Here is a 15,373-nt window from a genome sequence, read left to right on the forward strand (position 1 = left end):
GTCATGTTATTGTAGTTTATCTTTGTAGCTAAAATAAATCACTTTATTTATTAATTTAATTTAATTTAATTTAAAGTAGGCTCCACACCCAGTGTGGGGCTCGAACTCACGACCCTGAAATCTAGAGTTGCATGCTCTCCTGACTGAGCCAGCCAGGTGCTCCTCTTTGTGGTAAATCACTTTAAACCCCTCGTGGGAAAAAGTGGGCATTAATAAATGCATGTAAAGCTTTGACTTTTCCTTTAGAGAGTCAAATATAGTGTGAAGAACTTTCTGTTCTCCATTAATATATATTTTGAGTGCTGAGATAAAACATGATAACTGGCTTGGGGTGAGAGGACAGGGCAGGAAAACCGAGGTAAACTTTGATCAACTTGATCACGGACAAGGATCCAGTGGAGGCTGTCTATCATTTATTAGTCATCTACTGTGCTAGCGACTTGCCTAGACCTACTAAAAAACTAGGCCAGGTAAGGATGGCTCCTGGAGTTTGTGGACTTTGTGATTGTTTTCACATCTGTAAAATGGGTTGAATAAGCCTCCTTCACAGGAATGTTGAGATTAAATGAGATAATATGTTGAGAGCACCCACCGGAGTGGAACACAGGCAGGTTTGTAAATATTATCTCCTTTCCTCATCCCTTTCTTCAGTTAGATGCTGTGATAACTTACTAAAATTATATTTGTTATACAAAAAGAATGGAATGTGTTAAATGTGCAAATGAACTTTGCCATGTCTCGGTCAGAGGGAATTTCTAATCTTTTTTTGGTAGGGAGTAGGGGGCGGGGGACAGGGAATGAGAAGGAGAGCACCTCTTGTGGCTCATGATAAACACCAGACAGCTTGGTGTGGAATCATCATCCTGAGACTTTGAATAGCAGAAACATTTTTTTATTTTGAGAGGGGGAGACAGGCTGAGGGAAAAAAGAGAGTATCTTAAGCAGACTCCTTACTGCGTCCTGAGCCCAACGAGGGGTTTGATCTCATGACCCTGAGATCATGACCTGACCCAAAATCAAGAGTTGGCCCCTCAACCAACTGGGCCACCTAGGTGCCCAGAATAGCAGAAACATGCTGATGCTGGAAGACATTAGAAGAGAAAATGGATCCACAGCACGGGAAGCGATGGGGTGCGGAGTAAGAATTGCCAGCAACAGCCTTCCTTACAGAAGAGCGAATAGGCAACAGAGAAGAGAACTCTATTGCCTAAAAACTATCCGTTCTCCAGCCTGCATTTCCTTGTGCCTCAGATCCTACCTGCCATACCCCTTACTCTTCTTCCACACCTTCTCGGTCTTGACTCAGGACACCAATTGGCCCATGGCAGGGTCACTCAGCCCATGAGGAATTGCCCCAGTAGCCTCCACTTCTGATTGTCCTTGTTCTGCCTGGCTTGCTTGTGATAAACTGACAGTTTTTTAAAAGATTTTATTTATTTATTTTAGAGAGAGTGTGTGTGTGACTTGTGAGCGTGCTTGCACATGTGAGAGAAAGAGAGAGCTAGCACGAGCAGGGGCTGGGACAGAGGCAGAGGGAGAAGCAGACTCCCCGCTGAGCAGGGAGCCTGATGCAGGACTCGATCCCAGGACCCCGGGATCATGACCTGAACTGAAGGCAGACGCTTAACCGACTGAGCCACCCAGGTGCTCCTAAACAGACAAATTTTTAAAAAATGGAGATGGGGGTGGCAAGAGACATTCGTCTTTTGATGTTACTGGTTCTCTGAAGAGTATAGTTGAGCTCGAAGATTTTTGGTTCAATTTTTCCTAGGACTGCTCATTCTACCTCAATCACTTTTTATAATCCAATAACCCAATTTATGTTTGTATTTTAAAATGAAGATGAACTGCCTGGGTGGTGGCTTCCTTTATTATATAGTGAGGAGAAAGCTCAGGCTTTACTTCACATTTTCCATTTTTGTTCTTACCTCCCACTCACATCAACGTAGATCTACAGGGAGTTCTCTACTACAAGTGGGCAGGATAGACATTTCTGCAATTTTATGGTAAAAGAGAAAAAAACTCATGAGGGGAATTTCTGAACTTAATGTACCTCTATAGGTTAACCCTCAAGAGTGGAGTTATTCCCATCTTAGTTATTGGTTAAAATGAAAATGACACCCTTTTGGGGACACTCCCCAAAAAGCTAGTAAATTTTCTCAAAGTTTTTTGTTTATCTATAGGATGGCATGATGTCATAAAATAAATAATTATACATGTGAAGTATGTAATATGCTGGGTCATTAAAGATGGGATGCTAATTGAATCCACCTCTCTACAAGAGTGCCTCTTAACAATTAATATTTAGGGCCACCTGTGGGGTGTAGCTGCACAGTACAATTTAAATCAGAAGAAAACAATGAACACGAAAGAAAAGTAAGCAAACTAGCCATCATATCAAATTTACCCAAATGTCACTTACACAGAAGTACGTATATTTTTTTAAGGCTCTCTCTTAATTTTTCACCACGATGACTGTAATCATTACTCTTTTTTTTTATTTGTGCTTCCCAGGTGGACTACTTTATTTGTTTATTTTTTTAAAGTTTGTTTGTTTGTTAGTAATCTCCACACCCAGCTTAGGGCTTGAACTCACAACCCAGAGTTCGAGTCACGTGCTTTCCCCATGGAGCCGGTCAGGCAGCCCACAGGTGGCCTATTTGATTTAGTAGGTTTATTTTAATTTTTTTGACTTTTTAAATTTTATTTTATTATGTTCATCACCATACATTATTAGTAGGTTTAAACACTTAAGGACATGTGTGATTTGCAGGCAGCTCACTCCTCAATTCAACGGTGGATATCCCTGAAAATCGGTTCTGGATCCAGCTGAAGGTTTAAAATCATTCAGATGAGGGCGCCTGGGTGGCTCAGTTGGTTAAGCGACTGCCTTCGGCTCAGGTCATGATCCTGGAGTCCCGGGATCGAGTCCCATATCGGGCTCCCTGCTCAGCGGGGAGTCCGCTTCTCCCTCTGACCCTCTTCCCTCTGGTGCTGTCTCTCATTCTCTCTCTCTCAAATAAATAAATAAAATCTTAAAAAAAAAAAAAGTCTTTAAAATCATTCAGATGAAAGGGCAGATATATTCAAAAGAGGCTTGAAGGAAATAAAAGGCCATGTGTGCTCTCTTTTAAACACGTGTCCCTGTCTTAAAATTGAACTTCGACTTCATTAGTATTAGGTGGAGGTCACTTTCTTTTCTCCTCACAATCACCTCCTTGTGCTTCTTTCCCCAGCTCAGAGGGGACTGGGATTCTCTGTATTCCACAAACATATTTTGAGTCTCTACTCTGTGCCAAGCACTGCAGAGTACTTTATCTCAATGCTCATGCCATTCTGGAGACGGGTTGCTGCACCGCCGAGCTCGATGCCAGTCCCAGGAGGCGGAGGAGGGGAGGAGGGCGCTGGGCAGTGCTACCCTGGTACAGCTGGTGAACCCCTGAACACCCCTGGGGGAGGATTTAAAGCCACATCCCATCGTGGAGGGAGCATGCCTCTGTGTCGCTTTCTCTCCTGATAGCAGAGTTTGTAATGCTGCAGAATAGGAAACAGACGTATTTTGGCTTAAAAAGTAAATGAAAAGGGTATTCAAGCCACACTGCCTCTTTTTTTTTTTTTTTTTTGGTACAGAAGAGGGCTGGAAGAGTAAACATTTTTTAAAAAGATTTTATTTACTTATTTGACAGAGAGCACAAGCTGGGGGAGCGGCAGGCAGAGGGAGAGGGAGAGGCAGGCTCCCCGCTGAGAGCCTGATGCCCGGCTTGATCCTGGGAAGCTGGGATCATGACCTGAGCCAGAGGCAGCCACTGAACCAGTTGAGCCACCCAGGAGCCTTGGAGAGGCTGGAAGAATAAACATTTTTGAGCTAAGCAAGCTCTCGGGCATCCGTCAGCTGAAGCATTTTTTTAAATAACATTCTCATATTTGATATGGGACTTTGGCTTCGACATGGCAGAGGAAATAAGGGCCATCAGAATGATAAAACTTGGGCATAGAAAGTGACCTTAGACTCATTATTTTGGCATCTTGGGTCAGTCTCATAACTTGAAGGGTCAATGTCCTGCTCCCATATTTGTTGGAACAAGTCTTCTCTGCCTATGATTTTTTTTTTTTTTTTTTGTATGTAGGCTTATTTTGGTGCCCAGCACAAAATATTTCTGGAATAAAAGGCCAGCCATCAGCACACACTGTCTTAGTAACTACCCATTCTGAAGAGTGCTGTATCCACGTTGTATTTCTCTTCCTTGCATCTGCCAATTCTTGTTTCATTTCATTTTGTAAGATTTTTTTTTTTGTGGTAAAATAGAGATAGATAACAGAATTTGCCATTTGCCATCTTAACCCCTTTTCAGTGTACAATTCAATGACATTAAGTACATCCACAATGTTGTAGAGGCAACACCACTATTGATTTCCAAAACTTTTCCACCACCCAAAGAGAAACCCTATAAGCATTAAGTCATAACTGCCCATTCTCCCTGCTCCCAGGCCCTGGTAACCTCAATTATACTTTCTGTGTCTCTCAATTTTCCTATTCTAGATGTTTCATATAGATGGAACCATACAATACTTGAGGCTTTTGTGTTTGGTTTATTTCATTTTACATAATGTTTTCAAGGTTCCTCCATGTTGTATCAGAACTTCATTCCTTTTTTTAGGACCAAATAGTATTTCATTGTATATATATATACAATGTTTTGTTTATCTATTCATCTGCTGATGGATGCTATTCACAATAGCTTTTGGCTATTGTGAATAATGCTGCAGTAAACACTGGTGGACAAGTATCTGTTTGAACACTTGTTTTCAGTTCTTTGGGGTATATACCTATGAGTGCAATTGTTGGGTCATATGGTGATTCTGTGTTTAGTTTTTTGAGAGAAACAGCAGTTTTTCACAGTGGTAGCACCATTTTACATTCCCATTCCAATTTCTCCACATCTTCACCAACACTTGTTGTTTTCTGTTTTTTTGTTTCTTCATTTTTTATAATGGCCATCCTGATGGATGGGAGGTGGCAACTCACTGTGGTTTTGATTTACATTTCCCTAATGATTAATGATGTTGAACATCTTTTTATGTGTTTGATGGCCATTTGTATATCTTCTTTGGAGAAATGTCTCTTTAAGTCCTTTGCCTGTTTCTTAAATTTGGTTGTTTGTCTCGTTGAGTGTTAGGAGTTCTTTATATAATCTAGATAGCAAACCTTTATCAGATATTTGATCTGAAAACATTTTCTTCCAGTCTATAGATGTCTTTTTGTTTTCTTGATAATGTCTTTGGTGCACAAAATTTTTTTAATTTTTAATTTTTTTAATGGATAGACCTGATTTATCTATTTTTCCTTTTGTTGCTTGTGCTTTTGGTGTCAGACGTAAGAATCCATTGCCAAATCCAAGGCCATAAAGATTTAGTCCTGCGTTTTTTTCTAAGAGTTTTATGGTTTTAGATCTTATATTTAGGTCATTGATCCATCTGAGTTAATTTTTGTGTATGGTATGATAGGGGCCCAACTTTCATTCTTCTGCATGTGGAAGGAAATCCAGTTTTCCCGGCAAAATTTGTTGATAAGACTGTTCTTTCCCCCATTGAATGGACTTGGCACCCTTGCTGAAAATCATTTGACTGTAGACACATGAACTTATCTCTAGATTCTCAATTTTATTCCATTGGTCGATATGTCTACCCTTATGCCAGCACCACACTCATCTGATTACCGTACTTTTGTGATAAGTTTTGAAGTGTGAGTCCTCCCAATTTGTTCTTCTTTCTCAAGATTCTTTTCATTATTCAAGGCTCTTTGCAACTCCATATGCACTTGAGGATCAGCTTTTACATTTTTCCAAAAAACGTTCCAATTCTCCTTTGTCCTCTTCCCTTGAGGAGAATTCAAACAACTGCCTTCCTCCCCAAAGGCCGCCCTGGCGCCAGGTCCCCTCAGGCCCTCTGCATGATCCTTATCACAGGTGCTGGTCCCACTTGCTTCCCAGGACAGGTTAATCATCTCCTTGGATGTGGACTGCCAAGAGTCTGGTCCACTCAACATTATACATATGAGGATAAGCCAACTTTGAGTTCCCACCCATGAAGCTCCTCTTGGAGGTTTAAGAATCTCTTCTAACTTGGGGCTAATGCTTTTTTGAGCAGTATTAAGGAAGTACAGGGCAAACTGGTGGGGTTGGGACTTAGAGGCCATGCCTGTGGATTGAAATGAATATGCTTATATTCCATCTCTGCCCTTTTAGACCACTAACTCCATTTATATGGACCTCTGGGGTGTTGGCTATTGTCTCAGCATGAATTTGTTGAGCGCCTAATATGTACTAGGTTTTGTAGTGTAACAAATACATAAGAAGTTCCAAATTCATAACCTCAAGGAGTTTAGCATCTCATGGGGGGGTTTGCATGGCATATGAATGTTCCGAACATCTCAAACATGGGCATGATATCTTATTTAGTGTCATATGCATCTTATAGTATAAATACGCGTGATTAGGGCTCAGCCAAGAGTGCCACATGAGTGGTAGTGCCACCAAGAGCTGTGTGGAGAAAGCAGTATATAAATTGGGGTTTGAAAGCCAGGTAGAATTTCCAGAAGTATGGAAGAAGGGAGAGGACCACATAGGTACAAGAGGTCTGATTAGGGGAGATAACCACAAAATCCAAGACAAGGTGGGAGTGAATTTAATGCCTCTGCCAACTAATAAGAATCTGTCTTAGTGCAACCCACTCATATTCAAGTGCAGAGTAGACCCAGCTGCAGGGTGGGGACAAACTGAGAGGGCCCTGAATCAAAAGGAATTGTTTGGAGTCATTGGTGTCCCAGGACTTACAAGATCATCTTATGCAGTTTTGGTATCCAGTTTCCAGAGGATTCATTGTTCTCAAGGTAGCATGAGCACATGGCCCTCACCGACGCATCAGCTGGGTGCAGGCACTTGAAACAACCCCCTAGGCACACCCATCTGTCTCCAGCTTTTATTCTGTGGCCACCACCCTGGTCAAGACTCTTGTCATCCCACACCTGGAATGACTGAAATGGTCTTTCACCTGATCTCTCTGCCCCCAGGCTCACCTCTGCTCCAGACCACAGGACAGAACGTTGCCATCTAATGTCCTTACAACAACATCAACATCATGGTATTCCTTCCAGCTTGAATCTGGTTTTCTCTCCATGTTCTTTCTCACTTTATGTGTCCCACAAACTTCCTGCTGTGCCATAAACAAAGCAATCTCATGTGTTTCATTTATTCAGTTTTTCACCCATTTCCTGGCCATTTACGACACCTTAGGCATAGACAGTGTGACGGGCTGAATTGTGTTCCCTCAAAATTTATACATCGACGTCCTATCTCCCAGCACCTTAGAATGTGACTGTATTTGGAGACAGGGCCTTTAAAGAGGTGATTAAGTTAAAATGAGGTCAGTAGGGTAGACTTTAATCTAATTTGACTGGTGTCCTTATAAGAGGAGGAGGTTAGGACACAGACAGGCATGGAAGACCACGTGAGGACCCTAGGAGAAGAAGGCGTCTGCAAGCCAAGGAGAGAGGAGAGAGGCTCCAGGAGAAACCAGCCCTGCTAACACCTGGATCGTGGATTCCCAGCCTCCAGAACTGAGAAAATAAATGTGCGTTGTTTAAGCCCCCAATCTGTGATACTCTGTCATGGCAGCCCTAGAAGCTGGACACGGGCACTTTGCCAGCCATGCCTCAGTAGTGGCCCCTTTCCACTCACACGCCACACTCGTGCCCTCCACTTTCCTCACATGTCTGCTCCTCTGGCCTGCCCTCGTCTAGCCCGACTCCCTCCTCAAGCCCAACTCAGCCCCTTCATGCCTCTTCTCTGACCACCCCAGCCAGCGGGGCTCTCTCTCCTCCAATTATAACATCTATTCCAATTCATTCTCTCATCCTCTTTTGTGCATTGTCTTCTCCCTCGAGATCATAAAACTTCCCAAGGGCATTGTCCTTGTGACTTTCCCCTTATCTCCTATGAAGAGAGAGAGCTAAGTTGTGGAGGAAAGGAAGGAGCCAAGAGTGGCTGATTTCTGTGGGTTTGCCTGGAGCCGCCGGGTGGATTGTGGTACATAGTAAAATAGTAAAGACTGAGTGAGGAAAAGACTTGTGTACTTATATGGGTACACACCGTTTTCTTATAAAAATGGTATCATACTATACACTAGTCCACCCTTATCCATGAGGGATACGTTCCCAGAACCCCAGCAGATGCCTGAAGCCACAGATAGTACCCAACCCTATATATACTGTGTTTTTTCCTATACATGTATACCTATGATGAAATATAATTTATAAGTTAGACACAGTAAGAGACTAACAATAATAACTAATAATAAAACAATTATGAGACTATACTGTAATAGAAGTTAGGTGAATGTGGTCTGTCTCTCAAAATATCCTACTGTACTCACCCTGCTTTCTCTCGTATGGGAGATGATAAAATATGTATGTGAGGAGATGAAGTGAGGTGAGTGACGTCGGCCCTGTGACGAAGTGTTAGCTCCTACTGACCTTCTGTGATGTGTCAGGAGGAGGATCATCTGCTTCTGGATTGAGGTTGACCATGGGTAGCTGAAAGCGCAGATAAGGGGGGACTACAGTCCATATTGTTTTGTAACTCAATTTTCTAACCTAGCCATACTCATACGACATCTTCTAAGTAAGTATTTATAAATCTACCACATTCTTTTTTTTTTTACAGGCTTTAATTCACTTTACTTTTCTTGTATAAAACTATGTGGGGGCAATAGCCAAAATGTGGAAAGAACCCAGATGTCCACTGATGGGTGAATGGATAAAGAAGATTTGATACACACACACACACACACACACACACACACACACACACACACACACTGAAATATTACTCAGCCATCAAAAAGAATGAAACGTTGTCCTTTCAATGACGTGGATGGAACTAGAAGTTATTATGCTAAGTGAAATAAGTCAGTCAGAGAAAGACAATTGGCATTGATCTCACTCATATGTGGAATTTAAGAGACAAAACAGATGAACATAGGCTAAGGGAAGGAAAATAAAATCAGACAGAAACAGAGAGGGAGACAAACCATAGGAGACTCTTTTTTTAAATTAACATATATTATTTGTTTCAGGGGAACAGGTCTGTGATTCAACAGTCTTGCACAATTCACAGCGCTCACCATAGCACATACCCTCCCCAATGTCCATCAACCAGCTGCCCCATCCCTCCCACCCCCCACCACTCCAGCAACCCTCACTTTGTCTCTTAATCTCAGGAACCAAAGTGAGGGTTGCTGGAGGGGGAGGTGGATGGAGGGATAGGGTAACTGGGAGATGGGCATGAAGGAGGGCACTTGAAGTAATGAGCCCTGGGTGTTGCATGCAACTGATAAATCACTAAATTCTAGGGGCGCCTGTGTGGCTCAGTTGGTTGGGTGGCTGCCTTCAGATCGGGTCATGATCCCAGGGTCCTCGGTGGATCAAGCCCCATGTCAGGCTCCCTGCCTAGCGGGGAGTCTGCTTCTCCCTCTCCCTCTGCCCCTCCCCCCAACTCGTGTGCCCCCCCCTCAAATAAATAAACAAAATCTTTTTAAAAAATCACTGAATTCTATCTCTGAAACTAAGACAGTATGTGTTAATTAAACTGAATTTAAATTAAAAAATTTAATTAAAAAAAACGACCAAAAAAAAAAAAAAAACTATGGGTGGCCACAGCTGGAGCCTGCGGCCTCTGCACAGAGACTCTGGTGTGGGTCTTCACTAATAGGTCAGTGAATCCCTGATAAGGAGACTTGGTGAACACGGTGTCTTTCTGGACATCAGGGGTGAGCTAGCTGTCAGTCTTTGAAAGGCATCAGAAGTGGCCTCAGCGAAGCTGCCCAGAGTGGCAGTGCAGCCCCTGGCCAAGGGGGAGCAGACGTCTATACCAGCCATCATCAGTAGCTTCTTGGGCACAGGGGAGGAGACCATGCCAGTGCCTCTGGGGGCAGGGGTGAGGTGCCCCAACACAGAGCCACAGCGGCCTGTCACCTTGCCTGGGGCAGTGTGGTGCTTGCCCTTCTTGTCCCCCTGGTAAGCCTCACCACATGGGGATGATGGAGTTCTTGGCCGGGCTGATGGCCCCATGGATGGCAGTGGCTACTTCTTTGGAGCACTTGACACCCAGACCAACGTGTCCATTGCACAATCTGATGGCAACTGATGCTTTGAGCCTGGTCTGCTGGTTGGCACGGGTCTGCTTTACACAGGCATACTCTTCAAAACCGGGAAAAAAGCCAATGATCACAGAGTCCTTGATGGGCCAGAAGAAGAGACAGATCTCCTCCATGGACTTGATCTTCATGTCCTTGACCAGGTGGCCCAGCTTGGTGATGGGGGTCCACTCCTTGTCCTCGACGTTGCCTTCACGACCTCCCATTCCAGGGTCCTCCCACAGCACCGGCATCATCCACCATCCGGTGTTTTCTTGGAGAAGAAGCTACCACATTCTTTTCAATATGCCCAGTATTCCATGTATTTCTCTTGGTTTTTTTTAGCAGAAAAACATCAATGGCATTAATTTTATTAAAACTCTTAAATTAAATCTATAATGTGGGTGAATGTATACTTTATTTCAAGACTGGTCTAGGTTGCCTTTAGAAAGTGAGGATGGGTTAGAACTCAAACTTTCTATGGGAAGGACCACAGAAGCCACCCCCGAGAGCTCCCATATTTTAGAGATACAGAAACAAAGACCTGGGAGTGGAGGTGTTAATGCCTTTTCTAGGAAACTGCTCACGCCGGTGAAAGATTCCAAACCTCCTGGGTCATTCCCACTATACCCCAGCGCTGCTGAAACAGAGAGCAGGGATCTCTTCCTTGGGATTGCTATGCTGCTGGGTTCTATTCCTTTAGCCTAGCAGTCATTTTTATTAACAAGAAATCAAAAAACATAGAGCTAAATGAGACCCTGGAGGTCAGCTGGTCTAACCTCATCTTATAGATGAGCAAACTGAACGTTTCCTGGGAAGTGTTCTGAGCATGATAAATATGTCATACAATGAAATCGTATAGCATGTGGCCTTTACTGTCAGGCTTTCTTTAAAATTATAAATCTGGGGGTGCCTGGGTGGCTCAGTTGGTTGAGCATCCAACTCTTGATTTCAGCTCAGGTCTTGATTTCCAGGTCACGGGTTCAAGCCCTATATTGGGTTCTGTACTGGGCATGGAGCCTACTTAAAAAAAAATAAAATAAAATCATAAATCTGAAGGTGTTCATCTACTTCAGTCCCTCTAGTAGTTTCCTATTGCGTGAAGACCACAGTCCTTCCCATGGCCTCAAAACTCCATTCCTATCTGGCCCCTGTGGCTCATCTTGTTGTGCCCTTTGCTCACTGTGCCTATGCCATGCTGTCCTCCTTGCTGTTCTTTAAACAGCCAAGTACTGATGGAGGATCTATTTAGTGTAGGACCCACTGGCAGATGTTAGAAGAAATACAACCCTGGTCTTTGACAAGCTTATAATATATGAGGGTGGGGGTCAGGGTAAGATTCATTCTTTCATTCAATCACTCAATACAAAATCATTATCTGTGTATACATTCTAGGTCCAGAGTGGGGCACTGAGGCTATCCAGTCCAACAAGACAAGGGCCTCAAGTTCAGCTGGGGGAAGAGCCAGATAAGTCAGCTGGAAAAGAGCATGACTGGGGCGCCTGAGTGGCTCAGTAGGTTGGGTGTCTGACTCTTGATTTTGGCTCAGGTCATGATCTCAGGGTCGTGGGATTGAGCCTGCCCCCCCCAACCCCCACATGGGGCTCACACTCAGACTAAGTGTTGGGATGATTGGAATACAGAGGAGAGCTCCCTACATTTGCTTGGGGGCCAAGGAGACTTCTCAGAGAAGGTGGCGGCCGGGTTGTGTCCTAAAGAACACGAGGAGGTGTTCGATGTCAAAAGCATCAGGGAGCAAAGTGGTGGTGGGTCAGGGTGATTAGAGACCTCGAGAACAGCATGTGCAAGGCTTGGGTCTGTGCAAGGGCTTGCCACAATTGGCAGACTGCTCGCTTTTCTGTCTTGGGGGTTCCTCAGAGCAGTAAGAGGTCCAACTGGGCCACGGCATGCACGGCCTTACGGCTAAGCGAAAAAAAAAAAAGCAACCAATAACAACATTTTATTCTGACAGTTGTTGGCATTGAAAGTGTTAGGTGGGATCACACGGGGTTTTTATCGAGCTCATCGGTGACGTCGAGAGCACTGGGCCTTATTGTTGTGTCCCAACAGCCAGGGGCCAGGTAGGAAGTTGCTTTATTAAGTCAAGCCAAAAAAATCATAAACATTTAATTTTATGAGTGTCTACCCATATATGCTAGTTTCTGTGTGTGTGTGTGTGTGTGTGTGTGTGTGTGTGTGTGTGTGAAATTTTGGAGAATTTTTTTTTTTTTTTTACCCTTTTGCTGGTGGGCAAACTGATGCTCAGAGAAGCTGAGCAACCTCCCTGGAGTCACACAGGGAGCAAGCAGGGTGGAAATGGCAGGCTGCCTGCTTCGGTGCAGCTCCCTGCATGGGGATGACCAGAGCTAATGCAGGGCAAGGGAGGAAGGCCAGAGAGGACAGACGTGAGTGCTATCTCAGAGGCAGATTTCTGAGGACCCAAGTGCGAGGTGAAAAAGAGGAAGGCATCTGGAATCGTCCAAAGTTCCTGGCCTGGACAGTGAGAGATGGGGGCATTTGCTGTGGTGGGGAAAGGAAGAAGGAGCACAGGCTCTGTGATGAAACAGGGCAGAAAAGGGTCAATGCCATGGGGAGCCCACAGCACCCAGCAGGTGCACAAGAGTGAGGCAGGGCATCTGGTGAAGGGTACTGGGAGAAGGTCCAAGCAGGCCAAGTCATTTTAGATGAGGATAAAGGCACTTTGGGCAGGTGAGATTGCAAGGGAGAACATTCTAGAGAGAAGAAACAGACAGGGAAGCACGAGGTGATATTGAGGGAAAGGCAGTGGTAGATTTTGAAGGCGCACCCACCACCTGTGATCTTGAACGGCAGGCAGAGTGGGGCACTTTGGGCCGAGGAGTAGAGATCCTTGGCTGGGCTTGGGGAAGGGAGATCTGTCACGGCTGCTCTCGGTTAATTTGGAATGGGTAGAGAATGGAAGTGGGGAGACCAGCTAGGAGGGTTTGCAATGGTGCAGCGGGGAAGGACCCGGAGCCTGGACTGGGTGGGGACACAGAGGTGGGACATAGAGGGAGATGCGAGGAGGTCGGTGCACATGGGGTAGATACGCTTTCATAACCGGATGTGAGACTAAAGGGTGAGGACGTCGTCCCAGATCATTCCGAAAGTTTGGAGTTTGGGTGGAAAGAACTGAATTCTGTTTAGGCAATGCTGACTTATGACAGCAATCACCTGTCCAGGCAGTGTGGCCCAGAGGAAGGTTGAAAGTCCAGAGAAAGGTCAAGACCAGAGGTAAAGCCTTGGGGTCATCCTCCTGGAGGTCACAACTGAAGTCTTGCCAAGAGCTCGCATTGTTGAGGGCAGAGTGGACAGACACAGAGCAAGGGCCCGAAACAGCCTCGCGGTGCAGCCCGTGGATGGAGGAGGCAGTGGAGGGAAGAATTAGGGCAGTGGGGAGGTTCAGAAGTCTGGCAGAGGAATTGCAAAGAGGAGGTGGCAAAAAGAAAAAGTCACTTCAAAACCCAGACCCTGGACGGTTTAGTATGCTGCCACTGCTTTAGGATGTCCACCAAAGACTACATACAACCCTTCCCCCTTTCTCCCTTACTACTGCTGGGATACACTGGAACATCTTAAAAAAGACTTTGCCTTCTCTCTCCTCTTCTCCGCCACTGTGGTGTGTCCAGTCGACCGTTCTTCCCCATGCCTTCTCACAAGACTTTCAGGATCAAGTGATTCCAGGCCAAGAAACAAAAGCGCAATCGTCCCATTCCCCAGTGGATTCGGATGAAAACAGGTAATAAAATCAGGTAAACTTCAAGAGGAGACATGGGAGAAGACCCCAGCTGGGTCTATAAGGGACCACGCATGAGATGACTCACCTATTTGTGCTGCGTGAAGGTCACGGGCTCCTATGCTATCACTCTGTAAACGTCCCAACTACCTGAACAACAGACGTGTTTTTTCGGGGGAAAGGATTTTTCTATTACTAGGCTTCTGCACCAGTAGGTTCGTTCAGTAAAACATATGTGAAAACTTTTGTTTGAAAAAAAAAAAAAAGACTTCTCCAAGTACTCACAGAGAACAACAGAGAATACAGCAGAGAGCAGATTTGCAAGGTATCCGGTTTTGACCTAGCACAGCCAGGTTGTTCTGAGGGCCTCCTGGGTTTCCTCGCAAAGGGCAGTAGGGCTCTCCACGCCATGGCCTCAAAGGTGGGATAGCTTTCTTCCGGTCCCTGTGTGGGTTCCCCTTTTCCAAGGATTTGCCTGCTATTTCCACTTGACTGGCTTCCTTCTGTCCGCCTCACACGGGAGTCCCTTCTTTGACCCTTGGCACCTGGAGTCTGGACAGGAAGGCTGCCCACCCCAAGCCTGTGTTCTCTTTTCCTTCACCCGTCACGAGTGACGTCTCGTCCTGGTCAGTGACACTAGGAATCGCGTCAGTCTTCCGATGAGACCTTGACTCTACTCAGGGCCAAAGGTACGGTGATGGGTGAAATAGAGCACAACCTTAGAAAGGATGAAATAATAGGGTGTGGGCTCGGGGTGTCTGAGAGCACAAGGCGGGGTTCTCTCAGAGTCAGAATTAGCAAACGTTGCCGCGGTGGAGGAGGCCGGGACGGAGAAAGAACCTCTGGAAAATGATGAGAAAGACACCGGTAGGAAGGCAGGCTTGGCCAGAGCAACTGCGAGGGATTCCAGAGGGAGTGTGGAGGCGATGGAGACCAGAAGCATCTGACCGCTCCTCTCCTGCCTTGGAAGGATTGTTATGCCTTCTTTCCTCCTCATCCCGTCCAGTGTGGCCGCTCCCAGTCCCTACTCTGGTCACTAGTCCGGTTGGGTCAGCCAGGCAGAAGCAGAGGCCTCCCTGTTCCTTCCAGATTCACTGCCCCGTGCGAAGTGGGGACCCCTCTGTCTTTCTGAGCACCAACCTGCTCTTGAGGCCCGTTTGGAATGTGCACCCCGGTCAGGGTTTCCATCTTTTCCATCTCTCCTTCCCTTGCCTGCTCCTCCGGCTTGTAGCAGGCCCTGCTTTCTCTACCTTTGCCATTCTGTGAAAGGCCTAAACCAGGACTTTTGAGTTCAGTGGTGCAAGGATAAGAAAATCACACTGGGGGAAAAAAATGGTGCTAGCATAAAAGTTCGTTTGTTTCTGTTTTGGAACGACTTTTATCACAAGAGACAGTAGAGCAAATCCAATAGCGTACACCAAATGATGA

The 15,373-nt window shown here is 45.3% G+C and overlaps 1 pseudogene; it reads right to left on the bottom strand.

The window, feature by feature from the left end:
* Nucleotides 1–3,319: 3,319 nt before the first annotated feature.
* Nucleotides 3,320–10,455, bottom strand: LOC114223884 (small ribosomal subunit protein uS5 pseudogene; annotated as a pseudogene).
* Between the last annotated feature and the right edge of the window lie 4,918 nt (nt 10,456–15,373).

Source organism: Eumetopias jubatus, unplaced genomic scaffold (genome assembly GCF_037043125.1).
Source record: "Eumetopias jubatus isolate StellerSeaLion01/CBP00866 unplaced genomic scaffold, mEumJub1_p1.0 scaffold_6, whole genome shotgun sequence".
NCBI classification, from domain to species: Eukaryota; Metazoa; Chordata; class Mammalia; order Carnivora; family Otariidae; genus Eumetopias; species Eumetopias jubatus.